Source organism: Ovis aries, chromosome 2 (genome assembly GCF_016772045.2).
Source record: "Ovis aries strain OAR_USU_Benz2616 breed Rambouillet chromosome 2, ARS-UI_Ramb_v3.0, whole genome shotgun sequence".
NCBI lineage: Eukaryota > Metazoa > Chordata > Mammalia > Artiodactyla > Bovidae > Ovis > Ovis aries.
The window spans coordinates 201,862,302-201,888,474 of NC_056055.1; the positions used below are offsets into that span (position 1 = coordinate 201,862,302).

At 39.0% G+C, this 26,173-nt stretch overlaps 1 long non-coding RNA gene across 1 annotated transcript in view; it reads left to right on the top strand.

The window, feature by feature from the left end:
- The window catches only part of LOC132659226 (uncharacterized), a 92,838-nt gene that overhangs the window by 48,615 nt on the left and 18,050 nt on the right, over window positions 1-26,173 (top strand). The window contains exon 3 of the long non-coding RNA XR_009599380.1: window positions 9,845-9,972. This is a non-coding gene — a long non-coding RNA (uncharacterized LOC132659226). The remainder of the gene's footprint in view (window positions 1-9,844; window positions 9,973-26,173) is intronic.

The following is a 26,173-nucleotide window of genomic DNA, read 5'->3' on the forward strand; positions in this document are numbered from 1 at the left end:
GGACATGACTGGGCAACTGAACAACAACAATTGCCATATATAGTTGCTGCAGGAAATAGGTGCTGTTGTATAACTCCACTGGGAGAGGACAGCTGGGACTCTTACCCTGGACTCTCTTTGACCCTAAGCTATGCATCTCTTCCCTTGTCTGATTTTAATCTGTAGCCTTCACTGTAGAAAACTGTGAGCATAACATCTTTTCTGAGTTCTGTGAGTCCTTCTAGTGAATTATTGAACCTAAGGGTAGTCCTAGGGATGCTCAAACTTGCACTTGGTGTTGAAAATGAGAATGTCTTGGCAACTCCTGAACTTTATAATAGCAAAGACTTGATAGCTACTTTCTGTATGCAAGGATGGAAACTCAAATTTCTTCATTGATTTCATAGACTAAATTTACAAGTTTGACCATTTGACCCTATTTTTAATGCCCATTTTAGAGATAGGAAAATTGAGGCTTAATGATTAAATACCAAATCCAAAGTCTGAGGAAGTAGAGATGGTGCCAAGGTTAGGCTCCCTGACTCAACAGCAAGTCACTCATCCACTGTGCCAAGACTGTGCTTCTTCCTTCATGATACAGAGAAGAGAAGCCAGAGATAACCTTCAGTTAGGTCTCCATACCTTCTGCACATGGAGGGGGACCACAGTGGAGATTACAGTGAAGACCATTGGCTTCAGAGCAAGAAATGCTCTTTGGTTTTTTGTTTTTTGTTTTTTGTTTTTTTTTTGATGGTGGTGGTAGTGGTTTGATTTGTGTTTTTTTTTGGTGTGTTTGGTTTCTTAGATTTTTTTAAAAATTGAATCATAGTTGTTTTACAACATTGTATTAGTTTTAGGTATACAGTAAAGTGATTCAGTTATATATATATTTTCAGATTATACTCGACTTTAGGCTATTATAAGATATGGAATATAATTCCCTGTACTATAAATACTTGTTGCTTATCTACTTTACGTATGGTAGTTTGTATCTGTTAGCGCCATACTCTTAATTTGTTTCTCTTTCGTTCCCTTTCCCCTACGGTAACGGTAAATTTGTTTTCTATGTCTGTGGACCTTTTTCTCTTTTGTACAGAGATTCATGTATTATTTTTTAGATTCCACAAAAAAGTGATATCATATAGAATTTGTCTTTCTCTGTCTGACTTACTAAGTCTAATATTCTCTAGATCCATCTGTGTTGCTGCAAATGGCACTGTTTCATTCTTTTTTATGATTACGTAATGGTCCAGTGTCCAAATTGCTTTTGATTTTTGACAGCTCTGTTTCTCTCTTTGACCCTAAGATCATCTATGACAGTTGGTTAATAATTCATCCTAATCAATTATCTCTTTTGTAGAAAAAAATGTTTCTCCTTTGTAGAAAATTAATGGCCTTTTGGGAAGCTGGTCTCATTCTTGCTGAATGAACATCCCAACAGTCCAAGGTGGAAGGTGAAGAATTTGCCTCTCCAGGCTGGGAAACTTGGGACACCAGCAGTCATAAAGTGGGGGCCTGATGAGGGTGCACGATTATTTTCTTTTCCCTTTGGTATTTTCAAGATCACTGTGACTGAAGAGGAAATGGGACTGGACTCCGCTGACCTGACCCTCCGTGCAGCACTGTAGACATAGGGCTGTCCATTGAGCCAACTAGAACAGATCAGCCAAGGATGCCCAAAACTGCTCTCAAAGACTGCCAGCTTAGATTTACAACAGGTAACAGGCACAGGCACAGGCTGCTGTATGTGTGCTGCTAGGAGAGTAGTTAACTTTCCCATTCTTACCCTGGGAATCCAGAGATTTCTGGCTTAGCATGTGAGTCAGAGGCAAGCCCACATGACCCAGGGTCCGGATAGATCACAGGTACATGAAAACAGCTCTTCGAAGAGTAAATTCCAATAGCACTTGAACTCTAATAAAATAATTGCTCCATAAATCTTTAGGTTGAAATACTAAGATTTACTCCAATTCTTCCCTCCACGTACATTGAGCACAATGAATCTTATGCCACCCAAGACTAACAGACAAATTCAGAACAAGAGAACATAATAACTGCTATTCAGGTAGTCTAAAAAGCAAAATTTGGGACCCTGATTTTCATATCCATTTATGGATATAATTCACTCTTAGACCAAATGGATTTCTCCTCTGTTGTTACATTGAAATTCAAATATTGGCCATTTGGAGTATAAACCCAAGTGGCAAATTTCCAGTGTCAATATGCCTGAGTAGAAATTTGATCATCACTTTTTCCTGAATGAATCTTTTCTAGCTATCCAGGAAGAAAGGTCTTTGATTTATTAGGATTGAGTCAGCCACATAAGGCCCAGCCACCATGATAGACACAGGCCCAATGGGTTCATATTTGAGATGCTTCCAAGGCTGAGGAGTTCAGAAGCTGTCATCAGATTGGCACCCTTCGGACAAACTTTGCCTTGAGTCATTCTTCATAAGGGCTTCTTCAGTCTTGTCTTTGTGCCCCTGAGAACTATTTTATTCAGCTTCATCTGTGAGCTATGAGTTTGTCAATCTCACCTCTAGTGATGGCTTTGTTTACATTTCAGAAACCTGAGATTGTAGAAACACCGTTCTCACTGACTCTTGCAGTGCACATGGGGTGGTCTCCATCTAAGTCACTGGTCGCTTCGGGTCAAACGTCTGACTTAATATTTTTTGAATTACGTTTCTAACTCATGTGTGTTTCTTAAAATGGCATAATTCAATCAAAGATCACTTGTACTTACAGTGCCACATTGAAGAAGTTTGGACATGAACAGAAAAGGAAACAAAATCTTAACTACCTATAGGTCTTTATTTTTTTAATTGACATAGGAAAACTTACAAATGCAATTAGGATTCTGAAGTTGTCTCTAAAGGATTTTCCAATAGCCAAAATTTTAGAGGAAAAGTTTACTTAAAAGTTTAGACTTATCATGGAGACATTTTAAAGCTGCTCTGAACTCTACAGAAGAGAAAAAGGAACTTGAAACTTCTCTGGGAAAATAAAGAGACTTCAAGCAAGACCAGCACCCAATCTCCCAAGGAATCCCTTAAACCAGGAAGGAGAATTATCTCTAATGATAGGAGAACAGAAGCAAACCTTTTTTTTTTTTTTTTTTTTTTAGAAGCAAACCTTTTTAGTAGATTCAGGCACTGCACTTTCAACTAGAAGCCCTGCAGTGATGTCTATACCTGTAACCTCAACTTGTATACTTAGCTAATATTGTTTTTTGCTGTTGTTCTGTCACTTAGTCATGTCTGACTATTTGTGACCCCATAAACTATAGCCTGCCATGCTCCTCTGTCCATGGAATTTTTCAGGCAAGAATACTGGAATGGGTTGCTAAAGTCAATCTTCCCAGCCCAGGGATTGAACCTGTGTCTCTTGCATCTCCTGCATTGGCAGGCGGATTCTTTACCACTGTGCCACTTGGGAAGCCATACTTAAGTAATAGGGACTTTTAAACCATTCAGACCCCTCCTTCCAATACTATGATTTCTGCCATATTTGTCTGTAGCTGGCTCTCTCTCATTTATTTTTTTGCCTGTCTCCTTGGAAACTTTAAACATTAATTACTTTTAGAAATTGTCATTGTTTGTCACTCTAGGAATATTTACCTTAAATGGATCTAATCAAAAGGGAAAGATTTTAGAAATTAGGTTTAATGGACTAAGTTCTTATTGACTTTTAAAAACAATTTTGATATATTTAGGTTTTGAAAAAAATCCCAAACTACATGGCCTTAGCTTCTGGGTAACAAGAAGGAAAGTAAAATGCCAAGAGCGTTTAACTATGATTTATAATATTCAAATTTTTGGCTATAAGTACACATTTGTAAATTATATTTTAAAATTTCATGTAATATTCCTATCAAAATTATTATAGTTGATTTAATAATTTCAGGTTTAAAAACTGCTTAATGTTTTTACCCGATTTCATTAAAAACAACATTAGCAAAATATTCTAGTTTATACTAGACTTTATTTTTCATAAAAAGTCTAATATAAGGGACTTTCCTGGTGGTCCAGTGCTTTATGCTTCTAAAGCAGGGGGCCCAGTTTCGATCCCTGGTCAGGGAACTATATCCCAAATGCCACAACTGAAAAATTCCATGTGCTGCGACTAAGACCCAGCACAGCCAAAAAATAAAGTCTAATTTAAATTTTCTAAATTTCCTTTATTGGTTTTTCTAGTTAGTCCTTTGAGATTATAACATTGAATATTGTGTATTTAAGTACATTGTTTCATAATAGGAAGAGGTATGAAAAGATATAAATTTATATAAAGCTACAAATCATAAGATTTCTTGAGACTCTCAGTTTAAACTCTTAATATTATTTTGATTTTACTGAGAAATAATCTTTATATACTTAAGCACATAATTTTGACATATTTGTGTTATTATTTAATACATGCAGAGCAGTCTTCAATTAAGAGGTTAAAAAAGATGCATGAATATGTTTGATTTATTTTGACATACATGTTTGTTTTAAAGTAAAAATATGTGATGGTGGAGGATGTTTCCACAGAGTAATGGATACATTTTAGTTTACTACTTTTTAAAAAAAGAAATAATTTTGCTCTAAACTAAAAAATATCTGGTTACGTCAGAATGAAAAAATAATAAAGACAGATTTTAAGTATATTTTAAAAGTATAAAAAAATCTCTCTTGAAGAGTAAACTCTATGTGCTTGGGATTAGAATATCTATAAATACAGAGTCAGAAAAAAAGCGCTAAAAATTTTGACCAAGCTCTTTAAACTGATGAGTTTATTCAAAAGAGAAAACTATTTACAGATCTTTATCTGATCATGGATGATATTTTTTAAAGAGCAAACTAGAATGGATTTTCTTTCTGTTAAAAATGTCTAAATTATTCTATGCCTAGTCAAAAGTCCATCTAGTCAAAGCTATCGTTTTTCCAGTGGTTATGTGTGAATGTGAGTTGAACCATGAAGAAAGCTGAGTGCCAAAGAATTGATGATTTTGAACGGTAGCATTGAAGACTCTTGAGAGTCCCTTGGACTATAAGGAGATCACACCAGTCAATCCTAAAGGAAATCAGTCCTGAATATTCGTTGGAAGGGCTGATGCTGAAGCTGAAACTCCAATACTTTGGCCACCTGATGTGAAGAACTGACTCATTGGAAAAGACCCTGATGCTGGGGAAGATTGAAGGCAGGAGGAGAAAGGGGATGACAGAGGGTGAGATGGTTGGATGGCATCACTGACTCGATGGACATGATTTTGAGCAAGCTCTGGGAGTTGGTGATGGACAGGGAGGCCTGGAGTGCTGCAGTCCATGGGGTTGCAAAGTGAGACACAACTGAGTGATGGAACTGAGCTGAACTCTTTTTGTGCTTGATATATTTTAAATAAAAGCTTTAGGGGCTTCCCTGGTGGTCCAGTGGTTAAGACTCTGTCTTGCAATGCAGGGAACACAGGTTCGATCCCTGGTGGCAGAAGCTGTGATCTCATACACTGCGGGGCAACTAAGCCTGTGCCACAACTACAGAGTCTATGTGCCGTAATTAAAGATCCCACATGATGGACGGTCCTGTGTGCCACAACTAAGAACTGACAAAACCAAATGAATTTTATATATATTATATATAAAACCTTTTACTTTGGAAAAAGTTTAAGTTCTTAATGATGACCTTCACTAATCACTGTTCTGAACGTATTGCTTGTAACTATTACTTGCCTTAGGCATATCTTGTCTCCTATGACAACTCATTTTGATTTTGTCTTTTTCAAATGTAGGCACCGAATTAGAATAATAAAAATATCATGATAGCTTTTATCCCTGAAATGTCTTTGCATTTCCTAAATAGATACAGGGTAGCATAAAGATTTTCTCCTTTATAAAAGTAAGGATAATAGGAACAACTCCATTTGTTTGCCAGTTTTAATTAACTCAAGATTATTGAGAGCTTTTTTCTTTCTTGAAATGAAAGTGAAAGTTGCTCAGTTGTGTCTGGCTCTTTTCTTCAGGCCAGAATACTGGAGTGGGTAGCCTTTCCCTTAGCCAGGGTATCTTCCCAACCCAGGGATCGAACCCAGGTCTCCCACATTACAGGCAGATTGTTTACCAGCTGAGCCACAAGGGAAGCCCTTTCTTTCTTAAAATTAGGGCAAATTTCTTTTAAGTTGACTAATTCAAAGAAAAGTTCAGCATTTCTATGTTATGTATAAATGAAATTGTTCTAAATATGTATCAATTACTGTGTACTCTTCATATTAAAAAACATATAGATACAGTATAAATATATGTATCTATAGATACACGTAGATACAATAACAGCCCACACAAAGTTTTTGTCAGATTTACATAGGAAATGTAAATTGGTGCTTTTCATACTATATATTTTGGGTTTCCTTGGTGGCTCAGCTGGTACAGAATCCACCTGCAAAGCGGGAGACCTGGGTTCAATCCTCGGGTTGGGAAGATCCAGTGGAAAAGAGGACAGCTACCCACACCAGTATTCTGGCCTGGAGAATTCCATGGACTATAGTCCATGGGGTTGCAGAGACACAACTGAGCGACTTTCACTTTAAAACAACTGGACATTTATCACTGTCATATGTTCTTCTTCCTAGGAAGAAGACTAAATCCCCAATTTTGTGTACTATCCCAAGCAAGAATTCTACTCTCCTCCATTTAAATACTGTAGTGTATGAAAAATTATTGTGTACTTTTCATTCTTATCACCAAAATATGTCAGCAGGCTTCCTTGCCAGCTACCTAATCAGCTTCAACATATTAGGTAAGGTGATTAGGTATCTTTGGAAATACCATCAGATAACGACTTCATTTAAACTTCATCAGAAAAGAACTTATCATGTACTATTAACATCTAACACAGCATTAAGATTCCAATGATAGATTTTCCAGAGGAAACAACATTATCCATTCTCCAGCATTAAGAATTTTAAAAACTACGCTTAATGGAAACGTAAAGCTGAAGAATCTCTGAAAGCAGATGGTTTGTGAGAACAGCTAGCTAGATCAAGATTTCTAGAAAAAGCATATTTGATTCAAAACCATTCCTTCCCACCAAACCAGGGGCCACAAGCCACTAGTACTGTGTTGCTTCACACATTCCGTCTTTACCCTCGGGGGTTCCCTTGTGGCTCAGCTGGTGAAGAATCCGCCTGCAATGCAGAAGACCTGGGTTCGATCCCTGGATTGGGAAGATCCCCTGGAGAAGGGAAAGGCTATCCACTCCAGTATTCTGGCCTAGAGAATTCCATGGACAGTCCATGGGGTCGCAAAGAGTCAGACACAACTGAGTGACTTTCACTTTCACTTTTTCACTTTCGTTACCCTCTAAACCATTTCCTTCTCCCTTGCCGGTTCTACTCCCTTATTCAACAACCTTATCCTTAACAACTGTATCCTTGATAATTTCCAGATACTGGACCACTTCTTCAGTTACTGGAAAAACTAAACAACCCATATTCAAATTAAAGAGAAAAAAACCCCAAAGCACTTGATCATCTAAGGAAGATCCAAATAGTTTGTGGGACACTTGGGACATGTTTCAACCATTAATAATGATCCTTGTGTCCATGTTTCTCTCTGTTATAGTTGCCAAGTGCATAATCTCCAGAGTCTCAAATACTGCTGCATAGTCACTGTCATGCCAGATGGGTCAATAAACAATTACCCAACAAAAAATAACTAGGGGGTATAATGCCTACAGTTTTCCAAACAACTGCCATTACAAATATTCAACCCTTTTTAATAGATTCAGATACTATACATTCTATCATTTTTTAATTTAAATTATTTTTTGTCATTCTTTCTTTAAAAATTGAGATATAATTGAAAAAATTATATATGTTTAAAATGTACAGTGTGATGATTTGTCATGTATGTATGTTGTGAATTGATTACTACAATCACTTCATGGCAAATAGAAGGTGAAAAAGTGGAAGCAGTAATAGGTTTTATTTTCTTGGGCTCCAAAATCACTGCAGACAGTAACTGCAGCCATGAAATGAAAAGACATTTGCTCCTTGGAAGGAAAGCTATGACAAACCTAGACAGCATAATAAAAAGCAGAGACATCACTTTGCTGACAAAGATCCATATAGTCAAAGATAGGGTTTTACCTATAGCCATGTACAGTTGTGAGAGTTGGACCATAAAGAAGGCTAAGCACTGAAGAATTGATGCTTTTGAATGGTGGTGCTGGAGAAGACTCTTGAGAGTCCCTTGGACAGAAAGGAGATTAAACCAGTCAATCCTAAAGGAAATCAACCCTGAATATTCATTGGAAGGACTGATGCTGAATCTGAAACTCCAATACATTGGCCACCTGATGCAAAGCACCTACTTATTGGAAAAGATCCTGATGCTGGGAAAGATTGAAGACAAAAGGAGAAGGAGGCAGCAGAGAATGAGATAGTTAGATAGCATCACCCACTCAATGGACAAGAGTATGAGTAAACTCCAGAAGATAGTGAGGGACAGAGAAGCCTAGCGTGCTGCAATCCATGGGGTCACAAAGAGTTGCATGTGACGTATCAAGTGAACAGTCACATACCACAATCAAGTCAATTATAGACATCACAGGTTTGTTTTGTTTTTTGGAGAAAATTTGAGATCTATCTACTCTCTTAGTCTCTTAGCAAATTTCATTTCTCCTTTCTTTTCTTTTGAAATACAGTTGATTAATTTTTTATTTTTTTGGCAAATTTCCAATATACTATACAGTGTTATTAACTATAGCCAACATGCTGTACATTAGATCCTCAAAACTCATTCATTATTTAGCAAGAGTTTGTTAGATACTATACTTTCAAGAGAGGTGCAGGACTAAATTGATCATATTTCCAAAAGAAAATGATCACCAAGAAAATGAAAAATGTCCTTACTGGTAGTTAGGCTGCACTGGAGGGAGGAAGATACTGAGAACTGAGACAGAAGGTACAACCTTCAAAAAACTGCAAAACAAATAAGCTGCACCAAATCATCTTGTGCATCACAGAGTATCTAGGCTCACACTTTCTTACCACAAGGTCATTCAGACCCATACAATGAGATAAGATCATAGACAAACTTACCTAGCAGTAACTTCTCACAGACTCATGGGTTTAAAGACCATGGACTGTTTCAGCCGCTTACTCTGTCAAAGCCATCTTTTGATTAATTCAACCCCCCACATGTTGCAGGTACTCTTCTTCAATTTCTCCCTCTTGAAGTACCCTGGGTTTCCTCTGAAGTACTTCTTCTATATGTACCAAGCTCAACAAACATTGGCTTCAAATATGTTCCTGATGGTCTTTGCTTGGTAGGCTTTAAAAAACCTCATGAAACTGGTATTATTACTGTTCCATATTTCATATTTTATTGAAGGATCTTATCTTAGAGTAGCACTGCCAAGAGAACTTTCTCTGATGATAGAGATGGTTTATAATTTACACAGCCAAGCACAGTAGCTACTAGTCACATGTAACCATTGGGTACTGGAAATATGGCTAGTATGACTAAGGAAATAAAGTTTTAATTTTGTATACTTTTTCTTCACTTAAATTTAAACATTCACATGTGACTAAAGGTCAGTATACTGGGCATTGCCGTCTTTGAACACACACCATTTCTTGACCCTGTTATGATACTTCATCTAAAGGGACATTCCTCTCAGAGGGTGATGCACCCTAATCACTCCCCCAACCTGGTTTTCGTTGTGTTTTTTTTTTTTTCCCCTCAAAAACCATGTAATGGTCTCTGAATGGGCATAGTGTGATGCACTGATGCTGGTTATTGTTGTGTAGCCACTAAGTAATGTCCGACCCTTCTGGGACCTCCATGGACTGAAGCCCACAGACTTCTTTGTCCTTTGATTTTTCCAGGCAAGAATACTGGAGTGGGTTGCCATTTCCTTCTCCAGGGGATCTCCTCGACTCTATCTAACCCACGTATCCTGTATTGGCAGGTGGATTCTTCACCACTGAGCAACCTGGGAAACCCAGGAGGAATGGTAAAATTTAGCTTTGTCTTTTAAAGGAAATTTTTTGCTTGTAAAAAAAGTAGTCTTTGCCTTATTTTCTGATAGAACTAGCTTCTGCATCACTGAAGAGAGATTAACAATAGCATTCTTCTACCTATTTAATGGGGCTTCCCAGGTAGCTCAGTGGTAAAAAAAAAAAAATGCCTGCCAACACATTTTCTATCCCTGGGTCAGGAAGATCCCATGGAATAGGAACTGGTAACCCACTCCAGTATTTCCAGTATTCTTGCCTGGAAAATTCCATGGACAGAGGAGCCTGGTAGGCTACTATCCATGGGGTTGCAAAGAGTCAGACATGACTGAGCATGCACACAACACCCCTATTCAATAGCCAAAGATGTTATTGTAACTCAAAAGTGGGACAGAGTGGGAAAGCCATGATGTCTGTGAATTCAGCTCCATAGCACTCTTACTTGTGGAAATTCCATGAAGATTCTGGCATGTGGTAAAGCTTTTGAGTTTATTTTTCTTTGTAGTATGACTTTTCATAATTTTAGCTGTCTTAATATGTTTTTCAAATGGACAGTTTGTGGGCTGTGAACCCGAGGCTACTTAGGTTGGCACCATCTTAAACCAGAGTCCCAGTGTCACTAAAATATTAATTTGCAATGTTTGATGGTACACAAGAATGTCTATTGCTGAGGTGAGTTATTTTATTGTGTTTTTTCCAGCCTTGTTGAGATATAATTGACATGCAACATTGTGTAAGTTTAAGGTATTCAGTGTGAAGATTTGATACAAATATATATTGTAAAAGGATTACCACAAGAGGGTTAGCTAATACCTCCATCACCTCATGTAATTTTCTTTTTGTGAGAGTGGTGGGAATGTTTAAGATCTGCTTTCCTAGCAACTTGCAAGTATACAATGTGGTAGTGATAAATGTAGTTACCATGCTGTACATTGGTTCTCCAGAACTTACTTATCTTTTCTGAAATTTTGTATCCTTTAACCAACATCTCTCCACTTCCCCTATCCCCAGCCCTTGGTAACTACCACTTTACTTTTTGTTTCTATGAGGTTGACTTTTTCAGATTCCACATAAAAGTGAGATCACACAGCATTTGTCTTTTCTCTGTGTTACTTACTTCACAGTATAATATCCTCAAGGGTAATCCATGTTGTTCTAAATGTCAAGATTTCCGTCTTTTTCATATGAATAATATCATATATATCACATCTTTATTCATTCACCTGCAGGTGACCATGTAGGTTGTTTCCATATCTTGGCTGTTGTGGATAAAGTTGGAATGAACAAGGGGGCACATGTATCTCTTTAGGATCTTGATTTCACTTCCATTGAATACATACCCGAATAGGGATAATGTGATTTTAATACTTTACTTTTTTTCATAGCAGTTGTACAAAGCTGCATTCCCAACAAGAATACACAAGGTTTCCCTTTTCTCCGTATCCTCTGCAGCACTTGTTTGTTTGTTTTTTAATTTCCAAAGTTTATAAATCCATATGCTGCTGCTGCTGCTAAGTTGCTTCAGTCATGTCCGACTCTGTGTGACCCCATAGACGGCAGCCCACCAGGCTGCCCCGTCCCTGGGATTCTCCAGGCAAGAACACTGGAGTGGGTTGCCATTTCCTTCTCCGAGGCATGAAAGTAAAAAGTGAAAGTGAAGTCGCTCAGTCGTGTCTGACTCATTGCAATCCCCTGGACTGTAACCTACCAGGCTTCTCCGTCCATGGAATTCTCCAGGCAAGAATACTGGAGTGGGTTACCATTTCCTTCTCCAGGCGATCTTCCCGACCCAGGGATAGAACCCGGGTCTCCCGCATTGTAGGCAGATGCCTTAACCTCTGAGCCACCTTTAGATAAATGGTTTACAAATATTTTCTCTTAGTTCAAAGGTTGCTTTTTCATTTTTTAGACCATTTCTTTTTCTGCACAAAAGCTTCTCAATTTGACATAGTCTCACTCATTTATTTTTGCTTTTCTTGCCTGTTCAGTTCAGTTCGGTGGCTCAGTCGTGTCCGTCTCTTTGCGATCTCATGAACTGCAGCACGCCAGGCCTCCCTGTCCATCATCAATTCCCAGAGTCCACCCAAACCCATATCCATTGAGTCAGTGATGCCATCCAGCCATCTCATCCTCTGTCGTCCCCTTCTCCTGCTGCCCTCAATCTTTCCCAGCATCAGGGTCTTTTCAAATGAGTCAGCTGTTCGTATCAGGTGGCCAAAGTGTTGGAGTTTCAGCTTCAACATCAGTCCTTCCAATGAATAGTCAGGACTGATGTTCTTTTGGATGGAATGGTTTGATCTCTTTGCAGTCCAAGGGACTCTCAAGAGTCTTCTCCAACCCACAGTTCAAAAGCATCAGTTCTTCGGCACTCAGCTTTCTTTAGAGTCCAACTCTCACGTCCATACATGACCACAGGAAAAACCATAGCCTCGACTAGACGGACCTTTGTGGACAAAGTAATGTCTCTGCTTTTGAATATGCTGTCTAGGTTGGTCATAACTTTCCTTCCAAGGAGTAAGCATCTTTTAATTTCATGGCTACAGTCATCATCTGCAGTGATTTTGGAGCCCCAAAAATAAAGCCAGCCATTATTTCTACTATTTCCCCATCTATTTGCCATGAAGTGATGGGACCGGATGCCATGACCTTAGTTTTCTGAATGTTGAGCTTTACGCCAACTTTTTCACTCTTCTCTTTCACTTTCATCAAGAGGCTCTTTAGTTCTTCACTTTCTGCCATAAGGGTGGTGTCATCTGCATATCTGAGATTATTGATATTTCTCCTGGCAATCTTGATTCCAGCTTGCGCTTCCTCCAGCCCAGCCTTTTTCATGATGTATTCTGCATATAAGTTAAATAAACAAGATGACAATATACAGCCTTGACGTACTGCTTTTCCTATTTGGAACCAGTCTGTTGTTCCATGTCCAGTTCTAACTGTTGCTTCCTGACCTACCATACAGGTTTCTCAAGAGGCAGGTGAGGTGTTCTGGTATTCCCATCTGTTTAAGAATTTTCCACAGTTTATTGTGATCCACACAGTCAAAGGCTTTGGCATAGTCAATAAAGCAGAAATAGATGTCTTTCTGGAACTCTTGCTTTTTTGATGATCCAGTGAATGTTGGCAATGTGATCTCTGGTTCCTCTGCCTTTTCTAAAACCAGCTTGAACATCTGGAAGTTCACGGTTCACATATTGCTGAAGCCTAGCAATTGGAGAATTTTGAGCATTACTTTACTAGCGTGTGAGATGAGTGCACTTGTGTGGTAGTTTGACTATTCTTTGGCATTGCCTTTCTTTGGGATTAGAATGAAAACTGACAATTTCCAGTCCTGTGGCCACTCCTGAGTTTTCCAAATTTGCTGATATATTGAGTGTAGCACTTTCATAGCATCATCTTTCAGGATTTGAAACAGATCAACTGGAATTCCATCACCTCCACTAGCTTTGTTCACAGTGATGCTTCCTAAGGCCCACTTGACTTCACATTCCAGGATGTCTGGCTCTAGGTAAGTGATCACACCGTCATGATTATCTGGGTCATGAAGATCTTTTTTGTACAGTTCTGTGTATTCTTGCCACCTCTTCTTAATATCTTCTGCTTCTGTTAGGTCCATACCATTTCTGTGCTTTATTGAGCCCATCTTTGCATGAAATGTTCCCTTGGTATCTATTTTCTTGAAGACATCTCTAGTCTTTCCCATTCTATTGTTTTCCTCTATCTCTTTGCATTGATCGCTGAAAAAGGCTTTCTTATCTCTTCTTGCTATTCTTTGGAACTCTGTATTCAAATGGGTATATCTTTCCTTCTCTCCTTTGCTTTCTGCTTCTCTTCTTTTCACAGCTATTTGTAAGGCCTCCTCAGACAGCCATTTTGCTTTTTTGCATTTCTTTTTCTTGAGGATGGTCTTGATCCCTGTCTCCTATACAATGTCACAAACCTCCGTCCATAATTCATCAGGCACTCTGTCTATCAGATCTAGTCCCTTAAATCTATTTCTCACTTTCACTGTATAATCATAAGGGATTTGATTTAGGTCATACCTGAATGGTCTAGTGGTTTTCCCTGCTTTCTTCAATTTAAGTCTGAATTTGGCAATAAAGAGTTCATGATTGGAGCAACAGTCAGCTCCTCGTCTCGTTTTTGCTGACTTTATAGAGCTTCTCCATCTTTGGCTGCAAAGAATATAATCAATCTGATTTCAGTGTTGACCATCTGGTGATGTCTTCTCTTGTGTTGTTGGAAGAGGGTGCTTGCTACAACCAGTGCGTTCTCTTGGCAGAACTCTATTAGCCTTTGCACTGCTTCATTCTGTACTCCAAGGCCAAATTTGCCTGTTACTCCAGGTGTTTCTTGACTTCCTACTTTTGCGTGCCAGTCCCCTATAATGAAAAGGACATCTTTTTTGGGTGTTAGTTCTATAAGGTTTGTTTCCTGTGCTTTAGTGTTTTATGCAGGAAATCACTGTCAAGGCCAATGTCAAGGAGCTTTTATCTATATTTTCTTCTAGGAATTTTGCAGTTTCAGCTCTTATGTTTACTTCGAATTCATTTTGAGTTTATTTTTGTGAATGGTGTAAGACTGGGATTCAGCGTCATTTTTCTGCATGTGGAGGTCCAGTTTTCCCAATATCATTTATTCAAGGGCTATCCTTTCTCCACTGATTATTCTTGGCTATATACCATGTACTAGATCTGCACCAATGCCAGATATATTTGAGGAGCAGTTTTTATCTTGTGTTTTTATAAGAAATTTTGCTCTGTTTTGCAATTTAGCTTCATATGATACATGTTAGGGACCTCCCCTCCATGGCTCAGTGGTAAAAATTCGACTGTGATGTAGGAGGCAGAGGAGGTGAGGCTTTGATCCCTGGGTCAAGAAGATCCCCTGGAGGAGGGCATGGCAACCCACTTGAGTATTCTTGCCTGGAGAATCCCATGGCTAGAGGAGCCTGATGGGCAACAGTCCATGGGGTTGCAAAGAGTCGGACAAGACTGAAGCGGTTTAGCGTGCACACAGGGACCTTGAAACTGTCTCCAGATTAACCAAAATGATGAGATTTGGAGCCTGAGGGTGGGGAAGGAGTTGCCATTTGTAAATTATCAGTATCCTTGGATGTTTAAGCAAGCACATCTGTATAGTATAGGAGTTAAGAACAGTGACATTAAGCCCCGACTTGAAAGTCAAACAGCAAGGGTTCAAACCCTAGTTCTCCCAGCTGAGAGACTTTGGGGAAACTACTTAAAACTCATTGTGCCTCAGTTTTCTCAACTGCTAAAGGAGATCATGATATTAAGGACACCTTTATCTGATAAGGTTGTGAAGTTTAATCCTCCTACCAAAGCAGAATCCTCCTGCCAATGCAGGAGATGCAAGAGATGCAGGTTCAGTCCCTGGGCCAGGAAGATCCCCTGGAAGAGGAAATGGCAACACACTTCAGTATTCTTGCCTGGAAAATTCCATGGACAGAGGAGCCTGGTGGGTTACAGTCCATGGGATCACAAAGAGTCAGATATGACGGAGCAACTAAGCACACATATATGTATTACTGAGATCAGTGATTTGTATAAAGCATTTGTTATTATTATGCTCCAGACTTCAACTTTAAATAGCCTCATATAGCTTCTTTGCATACAACAGTTTAGAAAAAGAATCGGAACACTTATTTGCATTATACCCTGTTGAGCTTCATGTCCATGAAAGACTGTTGAACTAATAACTTTTTATAATTAAACATTCTAAGACTTTACTATCTTATTAGAAGAACACAGAGTGCTGATGATAAATATCACAAGGCACCTTGGAAGGTATTTTTGCTCCTCGTCTCAGGGCAGCTGTATATTCTGAGATCTCATTCATTCAAGGTGGATCCAAGCATCTATACAGAAGGCATGGAACTCTGTGTATCTTTCTGTGGGTAATATTGACAGGAAACGCAAGAAGCATGTTCCAGGCTGTTTAAAGGATGGAATGTTTGGCAGAATGGGTGGAGGATTTGGGCATTTATGAGCCACTTTATTTGACAATGAGCCCATTGGAGTAGAAGCACTAGAGATTTGAAGAATTCTTAATTATTTTAAGAAAGACCTCCAGCAATCTGTTTACCCTTTCAACCACACAATCGTACATTTGTGTAAAACTTCAAAGTTTTTAAAGTAAAAGATCCTTAGGCATCATGATCTCTCCTTGTTCCTAACTTTCTTCTTCCTTTTCCCTACTCTAGAGAAGTTTGAGGAAAAGAATATGATGAGAATGATAAAAGGACAACTCCAGCTATAGGTGAATAGGCAGAACTCTAAGAAAGCAAAACCTCCATCCATAAAACATGAGTGAAATTGAGCACACTTTGTGGAGATTTAAATTACTTGTGTCTTAAAAAGTTTCTGAGGATGATAGAATTCCAGCTTCTAAACGTTTAGCTAATTTAAAGAGTATATATTCTCTTGTTGAGGGAAACTTTGAAAAAGGACAAGGAATATGTCTATCATTTTAAAACTTCCCTTTTGCAATTGGGTTGACTTGGCCTAATATATAAATCCCTGCATGTGGGGCTAGATCATGGTATATTGTGAACTATGAATTGAAAAAAACAGACCCATGGGGCTGCCTACAGACTCTTTAGTGGGGCTGATCTGAAGGCCCGAGGCTTTACGTTTGCTACTCATTACAAAACTTCAAAGGTCGGCATTTCTTTGCTATTGCTATGTTATTCTGGTGAACTTTCTTTTTCCTTTTTATACATCAACATTCAAAATACATACATTGAGATTTTACTGTATTTGAAGTTTTATGAGACTTCTCTTTGGAGAATGCTTTAACAGTTCAAAGTTTGATTATAGCTTTTTTAGGGTCATAAGTAGAATATCATTTCCTAGTTTGGATCTCTCTTGACTGCTGTGATGGCCTTTTACTTGTTTCCTGGCCTTGGATCCTGTCTATCCATGTCATCATCTTTCATTCTGTTGTCAGAGTTCTAAAGGACAGACTTAATCACATCACTGTTTTAAGTATATTTCTTGTCTCCCTGTGGGCCTGTAGGATGAAACCCTCATTCCTTAGGAAGATATCCAAGGCCCTTTGTCCTCTCACTTTTCTCCAGGAAGCCTTCTATTGTCTGTGCTCCATGCAAGCAAGAAACATGGCCATTTTGTTCACCCAGGACAACAGCAGGTTCAGAGGTGGCCAGGTACATAACAGGAAGGAGAGGAGAGCAGGATGGGGGTGGAGATAGTAAGGGGAAGGGGAAGGGGGAGGGGGAGGTGAACTGGCAAGCTCGTGCCTCTTTCGCAGAGGGAGGAGGCATAGGAGCTGCTACTCAGCTCCAGTCATTTGTTGCCATGTGGGAATGTGGGCCCAGTGTTGCCAGATCTTCTGATTTTTTTTCCCAAGAGAAGCCAGAAATCTGGAATTTTATGAGAAATCTTCCAATTTTTAAATCTTGGCAACTAATTCAAAATATTTTTAAAACACTGTGTGGGCCAAAAGAGAAAAAAAAAAAAAAATCTCTGCCAGCTAAGACTGTGACCTCTTTGGGAAGAGCCAGAAAGTGTTATCTACCTAGCCTTTTGCTCCACACACATGACACTTCCTGCCATTCCCCCAAATGTGTCATACGCTTCGAACCCCTCTTCAGGGTTGATCTTGCTGCCAGCAATGCCCTCCTCACTCTTCTCTTGTAAACTCCTACTCATCCTTCAGGACCCAGCCCCAGTGTCACTCGTCCCTAGGGAGGTTCACCTTGCCTGAGGAGGTACAATCAGACTCTGCCCAGACTCTATGGTAACACATCCCAGGTATAAGGCTATCCTTACAGACCAGAAGGGGCTCTCTCAGGACTCTTCTCTGGCACACAGAACAGGGCCTGGCACATAGTAGGCTCTCAGTAAATGTTTGTTGAATGGATGTGTTCCCATCAGAGTGAATATATGTGATTTCCTGAGGAAATAAACACTTTTCATTTCCTCTCCTCTTTGCCATGTTGATTTCAATGTGGTAGGCAAATCCATCTGTGGATGCTGGTGTCCTTTTTCAGTTCTACGCTATGTGCAGACTGTACTCTTTTTGGAGCTCTCCACTGTTACCATGCTCATTGGCTTAGGGTTAAAGCGTATGTAGGCAGATGGCTATACAGCTATTTGTCTGAAATGGGCTAAATTATTCACACTGGTTTTCAATAACTTAAGGTATAGAAGAATTGTTCTTTAATGACCTGGGGGTCAGTTTTCTAGACATAAAATTATTACATGCTGGGTCAGGTAGTTTCAATTTAAAAAAAATACACACACTCATGTAGTTTTGTAAGCTTACCTTCTTTGGGAGAATTTCATTCCTTAAAACTGTTTTTAATTCATGTTTGATGTATATTATGAGACCAATGCCAGCTTAAATGATTTCATATGAAAATTGAAAGCCACTTCGATCCATCCTTACCTCTGTTAAAGTAAAACCATAAGGGCTTCTGATTCCTAATTTCCTGTATACACCCCATACTTCCCCACAAACAAACCCATCCACATAATTTGACCACATATCCACCCACACAAAAAAGCCCACAGAGTCCATACACATACTTGCATATAAACAGAAAAATATACCAAGCAATTTACATATGATCATTCAATCTACACAATAATATTCAAAGTAGACTTTCCTCTCTGGAATTTGATGCTCTCAAATGTTGATTAAGAAATTGCATTCTCCTGTCTCCATAAATCCATACACTTGTTATTTTATTTTTCTGAAATGTCTACTTATTCCAGAATTCAGACATGTCTGAAAATGTGAAAAGGTTTTGGAGAAAGGATAAAATGTTTTTCTAAACTTATCAACAAAAGCGTACTCTCTTATTCAGGAGCTGACTAATTAGCCGAATCAGATAAGGTTTGAAAGGATATGTCCTTACCATGACTACTATCATTCCTGTAAGAGCTCAAAGATAGTAGAAAATTAGTTTCTAAAAAAAAAAAAGACAAAATCTTATTTTAAAAAATAAAGACAGTTCAAATCTAACTAAAATTCATGAAGTAGAAAATTCCAAATAACAAAACATGAAAAGAATAAAACTTTCAAGTGATTTGTTTTCCAAGTCAGTATGATATATCATTTTTACACAATGATTGACAATAGATTATTATAATATTAAGTTTACTCTACATGATTATGGAGAAGGCAATGGCACCCCACTCCAGTACTCTTGCCTGGAAAATCCCATGAATGGAGGAGCCTGGTAGGCTGCAGTCCATGGGGTCTCGAAGAGTCAGACACGACTGAGTGACTTCACTTTCACTTTTCACTCTCATGCATTGGAGAAGGAAATGGCAACCCACTCCAGTATTATTGCCTGGAGAATCCCAGGGAAAGAGGAGCTTGGTGGGCTGCTGTCTATGGGGTCGCACAGGGTCGGACACCACTGAAGCAACTTAGCAGCAGCAGCAGCACATGGTTATGAAACAGTATTTGTTTTTTCCTCTACTATATTTTCTCCTAAAAGACACCACTAATAGGATTACTCAATTAGGGTCTTGAGAACTCCAGACAAAGGTCAGGGTAACACACAATGCTATGCTTGGCAGTGAGGCCCAACCACAATCCCAGTCTCCCTCCTCTGCCCTCACATGCAAAACTCCAGAGGCTAAAAATATGCCAAGTCATCAATTAACTTAAATGGCCTCCACAACAGTAGGAATTCAAATGAAGGAGGAAATGGAAGCACTAGGCAATGAACTCAATGGTCAGAAATTTGAACTTCAAAACTGATGAAACCTCAGTCACTGGCTAGCTGCTGCTGCTGCTGCTGCTGCTGCTGCTGCGACTTAGCGTTGCTTCAGTTGTGTCCGACTCTGTGTGACCCCATAGACGGCAGCCCACCAGGCTCCCCTGTCCCTGGGATTCTCGAGGCAAGAACACTGGAGTGGGTTGCCATTTTCTTCTCCAATGCATGAAGGTGAAAAGTGAAAATGAAATTGCTCAGTTGTGTCCAACTCGTAGTGACCCCATGGACTGCAGCCCACCAGACTCCTCCATCCATGGGATGTTCCAGGCAAGAGTACTGGAGTGGGGTGCCCTTAAGCATCAATTGCCCTACCCACTTGTTTATGTTCTCTCATAGTCTCTGTGGGTGCAAACATGATAAAGACGTAGGCTCTCAGAGCTCAGGGCTCCTAATCTGAAGAAGAGCATTTTTAGGAATCACTGAGATGGCAAAAACATCACTAATGTCTACCGTGTCAAAGAGGAAATATAATATTGTACCTGCAAGTCAAGGATCAGAAGGAACGAAGATGTAGTGGAGTTAGGATGAGCTTAGCTATCAGTGAAAAAGGAAAAGTCCTTTAACTAGGAATCTTGTGCTCTCATTTAATTGGTGCTTGGTGCTTGTCCATAGTTTTAATTTGCAGAGACAATAGGGGAATACCAACAATGAAGGCAGTTAGAATTTCCAGATGGGAAACTACAGCAGGTCATTTTTAGACTAAAAAACCTTGCATCTTTCCTTTTAAGGAAAAATCTTTTGATATGGTGCTGCGGTAGACATGGCTCGCCATTAGGTTATAAATTTCTAAAACCTTATTAAGATCCCCAAACCAGGAATATGAAAGTACAGTTTATTCCTTTCCCCCTACAAACATATTTATTGGCATCCAGAACCAAAAAAAAAAAAAAAAAGACTTCTAAAAGTCCCAAATGTATCTAAATAAGCAGTTAAGGATACACAATGTGCATATGCCACATCAAAAGAGGTATTGTAATTTAAGGACTGTAGGGTAAAAATAAAACCCAAATCTGCCACAGTTGCATAGAAATGTGTTTAATCCTCTGTCTGAGTTATTTGGTAGGAAACATTACTCCACCCCAACAAACCTTGACACAGACTTCTGTGGAAAGTTAGCCAGGCCACTGGTTCCCGCAGGCTCTGTGGTATGGTTGGCCAGTCTACACACCCCTCCCAGGGCTACCATGCTTTAAATAAACTCATCTGACTTTAAAGGAATGTTATGCAGGCAGACAGATTGTTTGTTTTCCCTTGTATTTCTGAAATGGAGATGCTTCTTCTCATCTTAACGCTGCAGCAAGACAATTCACTGCAAAGAACAGTCAGGGAAATCTCATCTGTAGCTGGTAAAGAGCCCCCTGTAAGTCCCCATCATACGGCTCCCTTTCTTTGCACCTACAGTTGTCCTTTAGCTCAGTCCGGAACTCTGGGCCCATGAGGCCTCCACATGGTACTCAATGAAATTAGAGGCATTTCCTGCAAAATTGTATTAGTCATGCTTTGGTGCCAAACGAGTGATTTTTCAGTTCCAACTGCACATGCATATAATGGTCATAATGCTAAGAAAAAATTATTGACATAGCACTAGAGCTAAAATTGGTCTTTTCCACACTGTCACGTGTTTATTAAACATCTACTTCAGGCCAGGCTTTGTTGCATGCTCAGTTACTCACTCATGTCTGACTCTTTGTGAGCCTATAGACTATAGCCCACCAGGCTCCTCTGTTCATGAAATTTTCCAATCAAGAATACTGGAGTGGGTTGCCATTTCCTCCTCTAGGGGATCTTCCCGATCCAGGGGTTAAACCCGCATCTCCAGCGCCTCCTTCTTTGGCAGGCAGATCCTTTACCTCTGATCCACCTGGGAAACCCAGGCCTTGTATTGACTCAAACAGAAACTGAAAAGAGCCTGAACACAGGGCACTAAATAGTTCACAAAGTTCTAGACAATGAATGTTGGAAGGGAAAGGCAAATCACAGGAGGCAACTCAGAAGAATCGCAAGAGAATCTCAACCTAGCCCAAAGTCGTGTTTAAGTCTGAGAGCCAGAAAGCAAGGCAAAAATCGCAATAGATTTCATCATCTTTGAGGTCTTTTATAAAGGTGCCAAGCTGGTGCTCATGTGCCATCTCTCAATAAATCATTCTAGACATAAAATCCATAAATTCATAGAGGTGGCTGTCTTTCCTATTGAGCACCAAGTGAAAAAAGTAGCTTACGTTTTGAATTCACATTGCACAAGAAATATATATATTTAAATACCATCATTCCATTTAGTGTGGTGAAATGCCCATCCCATGAAAGCAGGAAGAAACCCTCAAGTGAAGGAAGAGAAGAGTCATACCTCCTCTCTCACTCACTCTGGAACCTGGTGTCATTTGGTGAAATGAAACCTAAGTTCTGTCTGCAGCATTTCAGTATTTACATTGTAATCTCTATCATCCATGACTTTTCTATCTATCTATCTATCCAACTAACTAACGGTTGATGTCTAGAAAATTAAAGGTGCGTGTGTGACCATTATTACTTGGCTAAGAGTCATTAAAGGTGTTTAGCATGACCAGATTAGTGTGGTTTAGTGTGGTGGGTAGTAGCTTAGAAGAGGTATCTGAGGAAAAGGTATAGAAGATATGTGTGGATACTGTTGCAAAGGCAACATGAAAAAGGCAGAGGTAATGGAGATGAAAAGGAGAGATTTCAGAGAGAAGATATAGGTGGTAGAATTGACAGGGGCTGGTGATTACCAAGATAAAAAGGATAAAAAGTAGGAGTTATAATATAAGATAGATTTTTGACAGGGTACACAACAAAAATCTGAGGGCTTCCCAGATGGTGCTAGTGGTAAAGAACCTGCCTGCCAATGCAGGAGACTTAAGAGGCTTGGGTTTGATCCCTGGGTCAGGACAATCCCCTGGAGGAGGAAATAGCAATCCACTCCCATATTCTTGCCTGGGAAAATCCCGTGGACAGAGGAGCCTGGCAAGCTATAGTCCATAGGGTCACAAAGAGTTGGACATGACTGAAGCAACTTAGCACAAATATCTGATGTCATTTCTATAAACAATTTATAACATGGGCTAATAACCAAATATGCATGTGTAATCAATCTTTCAGTCATGTCTGATTCTTTGTGACCCCACGGACTATAACCCGCCAGAGGCACACATAAAAACAACATCTATGGTGTGGGCTGTGCAAGGTTTTCCCTAATATCTCTTCTGTGACGTTCATATAAATGAAAATTTCCTGATTTGTATCCCCAATTTTTTATGTTGCTATTACCTAAATGATTTTTTTTAAGAGACAGATTAATATTGGTAGCAAAATATCAAGCTGTTTCATGGAGGTACAGTGCTGGTGACTAAACATGTTTCCCATGAAAGCCTGCCATTGACAAATCAGGGAAGTATGGATTCCACCAGGGACAGCAGAATACTGTCATTAGCAAGAAGTAATTAGGGTCAAAGGTCTTAGATGGTCATTTTAATACAGCACTTCTCATAAAAGCAAAAATGTCAGCCATGACTCTGATTTAAGGAGACATGCATTACAGAGGTTTCCTTTTATTGTGGTTTATTTCTAGCATGATACTGAATCCTTTCGGATTAGGATCTGGCATTTGTACTTGTGACTACAACATGCAGAGGATTAAAAAAAATCAATAAAATTCCATCTCAATGTTCTAACCAGTTAAACTTAATATATTACCCATATTATTATATTACATCATATTGATGGGAACTATCTCCTCATTCCTCCTGTATATGAGCCCATTTAGGAGAGAGTGTGTGTGAGTGTTTGTGACATTGTCCATTACAGTCAAAATGAAATTAATTTTGTTTGTTCAACTTATTTCTAGGTCTTCAGTGATTTTAGCTAAAGAGACATGAATGACTACATCTTACATTAAGCAATAATGGTGCGTGGCATTGCTGAAATATTCAGGTTCTTGTCAGATTTCCTTTCACAGAATTTTGTCTGAGATATTCCACAATTTCCCTAAGGTAAAACTTGCCATGTATTTACCCTTCTGATTATTAGAATACTTCATATGGCCTCATATTTTAAATTCCAAGACTCAGATCTTTTTAGAATTGAGTGACACTTACTATCAAATCATGCTACAAAAACTCTTTTAAAAAAAGACTTCATCTACACGGTGGTTATAATAATAGGTAACATTATTCCCTAAATTAATCAAAAAAGGCTAAAATTTAGGAACAATAGCAACAACAACAGCAACAACAAAAAACCTTAACCACTGAGGAGTATTAAGAGCTGAAACAACTGCATCTGTTATTTTGATGTACCAAACTGTTTTTTCTTCACGAAGGCATGAATATATTGAAATTTATTTAACACAATGGAAAAAAAAAATCTGTTTGGCTCTAGTAAATACACTATATTCACAATCAAAGAGGACCTAAATAGATATTTCCCCAAAGACATACAGATGGCCAATAGGCACATGAAAAGATAATCAACATTGCTAGTTAGTAGGAAAAAGGAAGTCAAAACTGCGGTAAAGTACCACCTCACACAGGGCTGGATGGCCATCATTAAAAAGTCTCAAATAACAAATGCTGGAGAGGGTGTAGAGAAAAGGGAAACCTCCCACACTGTTGGTGGGAATGTAAATTGGTGCAGCCACTGTGGAAAACAGTATGAAGTTTTCTTATAAAACTAAAAATAGACTTGCCATATGATTCAGCAATCCCACTCCTGGGCATATACCCAGAGAAAACTAAAATTCCGAAAGATACATGCGCCCCAATATTCACAGCAACACTGTTTGCAATAGGCAAGACACTGAAGGAAACTAAATGTCCATCAACAGATGAATGGATATAAATATATACAATGGAACACTACTCAGCCATAAAAAGAATGAAATAATTCTATTTGCAGCAACAGAGATGGACCTAGAGATTATCAAACTAAGTGAAGTAAGTCAGAGAAAGATAAATATCATATGATATCACTTATATATGGAATCTAAAATGCAACACAAATCAACTTATTTACCAAGCAGAAATAGACTCACAGACATAGAAAACAAATTTAGGGTTACCAAAGGGGAAGGGGTGGGGGAGGGATAAATTAGGAGTTTGGGATTAGCAGCTACAAACTACTATATATAAAATAAACAACAAGGTCTTATTGTATAACACAAAGGAACTATATTTAATATCCTGTAATAAGCCATAGTGGAAACTAGTTTTAAAAAAAGGAGATATACATATATGTATATAACTGAATCACTTGCTATATGAAACTAACACAACATTGTATATCAACTATAGTTCGAATAAAAACCGACAAACAAAGAAACCTAGTTGTGAACAACATGTGAATGAGAGCATGGCTGACAAGAAAACCACACTACATTCAAATAAACATTCTCTTTCTATGATAGAAAATGGCATTGTCTTAACTCCATAATGGATGCCAAATTAAAATATTGTATATACTATATATGCAATTATTCTCAGGTACAATCAATTTTTATTTTTACTTTTTAGAAAGAATATGTCCCGTGTCTGAAATGTTGAATAAAACCATCTCCAGGAAAAAGAAAAATGTGTTTTTGGAGCATTTAAGTTTGGTAGGAGAGCTGGAGAAATGTCTAGAATCTGCTCAATAGTGGCACACCCAAAAAGAGGAATCTTAGTTTTGACTAAGCCCTTATTATGAAACACACACACATATGTAAGGAAAGAAACAAGCTAGAAACACGGCAGTATAACTGAAAAGTTTTCCCTGTGTGTCTGGCTCCTGGCCCTGCAACCACTGAGGCTACTTTAGAGGGCACAGAGAAGCGTACCAAGAACAGGGCACAAGGCCCCATTTCTCCTGAACTTCAGCAGGTCGTGTGTTTTCCCTGAAAACCTGGGCCCGACTCTCAGTTTGCTCCTCTGAGGATTCCATGCCCTAAGTTTTCTCTGTAATGCTAGAAGTTGGCCTGGATTTCCAACATTTCAGCATTCCTAATTAAAGGAGGATTGTCTTTATCGGGCTGGCAGATGGTGTTCGGCAGTCTGCTAAAACAGAAACGTGTTTATGAGGCCTTCTCTGTCGAGTTTTATCAGGAGAAGCAAATGCACCAGGCGTACCTTGCCTGTGAGTAACTGGGTGAGTAGATGGGTCCTGAAAGAGGGAGAGAAAGAAAGAGAGAAAGAGAGGGAGAGGAACAAGGTGCAGACAAAGAGAGAGATGGGGATAAACATAGGACTGATGTGACAACTTCAAGGTCTTTCCAACTTGAAGCCCTCTTACCGTTCCCTGCAGGAGCCAGTTGAAGGTAGGAGCTAGTATCAGAGACCTGAAATCCAGCAGACTTTACCTTGAATCCTTGGTTGGCCACTTACAGAAGGGCAAGGTCTTTAACTTCTCCACGTGTCCGTTTTCTGATGCATACAATGGGGACA